The following is a 2,500-nucleotide window of genomic DNA, read 5'->3' on the forward strand; positions in this document are numbered from 1 at the left end:
TCTTGGTGAAGAGGTCCGCCCAGAAGTCCAGCAGACCGGGGATGTCAGGTGGCGGCTGCAGTAGGGTGCCGTCCAGCAGGCCGCGCACGCAACGTGCACGCGACCTACGGAAGGCGTCCTGTGTCCGCGCGTACGCCCAACGGCGCCGCTTGCGCTTCTGCAGCGGCGGGGCGGCAGGCGGCCGCTTCGATGGTTGGCGCGGCCGCTGTGTCCTGGTACTCGTCCTCTCCCTCCTGGACCCGACCGACGCAAGGGCATCCGGGAGCATGCCTAGGATGACCTCAGGCGGCGTGCCCCGCCCCAGACCAACAACTCGGTCCAGGGCAGAGAAACGCTGGGCGGAAGCAGGCAGCTCCGCAAGATGCTCCCAGATGGCGGCGTCAGTCGGTCCCTCCGCAGGCGGCCCGGTGGTGTCGGCCGCGAAGTCCGCAGCTGCGTCGTCGGACGGCGCAGCGCCATCGCCCGCTTCAGGCGGCTGCGTCACCGCTCCCCGGCGGGACGCCGGCTCTTCCCCCCGACCGATCTCAAGTGCCTCCATGAATTCGCGGACAAGCTGCTTGTGGGCAGCTTGCCGCCGTCGGCACTTGATTGCCTCAAGCGTTCGGTCGGGGAACATCCTAATCAGCTCTTGGTTGACAAAGAAGAACCGAGCGTCCCTCTCAAGGAACAGTTCCGCCTCCGCTTTGGCGAGCGAAAGGACTTCTTCTTCCGTCCACCTCGCGCGATGCCTCTCCGTGATGATCTCCGCGTTGGTAGCCGCCAGGTGTTGGCGGCGGCGGTGAACCCCGAGGCCGTTTTTGGTCGTAAAAGTGCGGTGGCACTCTCTGCAGGCAAATGTAGCTACACGATCCATCGGATCCTCGTCTCGGCCGGTTGGCCGGATAGGTGCTGGGGTAGCTGGGGTGGCACCTTCAGCGGAAGGGCCACCTTTTCTTCTTTCTTCATTGTTGCCCCCAACTATAAAGGGATAATGCGAGTCATAGTTACTCCCGCCGTTTACCCGCGCTTGCTTGAATTTCTTCACGTTGACATTCAGAGCACTGGGCAGAAATCACATTGCGTCAACACCCGCTAGGGCCATCGCAATGCTTTGTTTTAATTAGACAGTCGGATTCCCCCAGTCCGTGCCAGTTCTGAGTTGATCGTTGAATGGCGGCCGAAGAGAATCCGCGCACCCGCGCGCCCCCGGAGGAGCACGCTAAGGCGGACGCGGCCTCGCAGCAAGGAAGATCCGTGGGAGGCCAAGGCACGGGACCGAGCTCGGATCCTGCGCGCAGGTTGAAGCACCGGGGCACGAACGCCGCGCAGGCGCGCGCATCCTGCACCGCCGGCCAGCACGAGGCCAACCAACGGCGAGAGCAGACCACGCCCGCGCTAAACGCCCGCACTTACCGGCACCCCTACGGCACTCACCTCGCCCAGGCCCGGCACGTTAGCGCTGACCCACTTCCCGACCAAGCCCGACACGCCCCGATCCTCAGAGCCAATCCTTATCCCGAAGTTACGGATCCAATTTGCCGACTTCCCTTACCTACATTATTCTATCGACTAGAGGCTCTTCACCTTGGAGACCTGCTGCGGATATGGGTACGAACCGGCGCGACACCTCCACGTGGCCCTCTCCCGGATTTTCAAGGTCCGAGGGGAAGATCGGGACACCGCCGCAACTGCGGTGCTCTTCGCGTTCCAAACCCTATCTCCCTGCTAGAGGATTCCAGGGAACTCGAACGCTCATGCAGAAAAGAAAACTCTTCCCCGATCTCCCGACGGCGTCTCCGGGTCCTTTTGGGTTACCCCGACGAGCATCTCTAAAAGAGGGGCCCGACTTGTATCGGTTCCGCTGCCGGGTTCCGGAATAGGAACCGGATTCCCTTTCGCCCAACGGGGGCCAGCACAAAGTGCATCATGCTATGACGGCCCCCATCAACATCGGATTTCTCCTAGGGCTTAGGATCGACTGACTCGTGTGCAACGGCTGTTCACACGAAACCCTTCTCCGCGTCAGCCCTCCAGGGCCTCGCTGGAGTATTTGCTACTACCACCAAGATCTGCACCGACGGCGGCTCCAGGCAGGCTCACGCCCAGACCCTTCTGCGCCCACCGCCGCGACCCTCCTACTCGTCAGGGCTTCGCGGCCGGCCGCAAGGACCGGCCATGACTGCCAGACTGACGGCCGAGTATAGGCACGACGCTTCAGCGCCATCCATTTTCAGGGCTAGTTGCTTCGGCAGGTGAGTTGTTACACACTCCTTAGCGGATTCCGACTTCCATGGCCACCGTCCTGCTGTCTTAAGCAACCAACGCCTTTCATGGTTTCCCATGAGCGTCGATTCGGGCGCCTTAACTCGGCGTTTGGTTCATCCCACAGCGCCAGTTCTGCTTACCAAAAGTGGCCCACTTGGCACTCCGATCCGAGTCGTTTGCTCGCGGCTTCAGCATATCAAGCAAGCCGGAGATCTCACCCATTTAAAGTTTGAGAATAGGTTGAGGTCGTTTCGGC

General features: G+C 61.8%; 1 pseudogene; it reads right to left on the reverse strand.

Annotated features, from left to right (window-relative positions):
* LOC126119570 (large subunit ribosomal RNA) overlaps nt 1-2,500 on the reverse strand; it is a 7,677-nt pseudogene that overhangs the window by 3,826 nt on the left and 1,351 nt on the right.

Source organism: Schistocerca cancellata, unplaced genomic scaffold (assembly GCF_023864275.1).
Source record: "Schistocerca cancellata isolate TAMUIC-IGC-003103 unplaced genomic scaffold, iqSchCanc2.1 HiC_scaffold_378, whole genome shotgun sequence".
In the NCBI taxonomy this organism is placed as follows: Eukaryota; Metazoa; Arthropoda; class Insecta; order Orthoptera; family Acrididae; genus Schistocerca; species Schistocerca cancellata.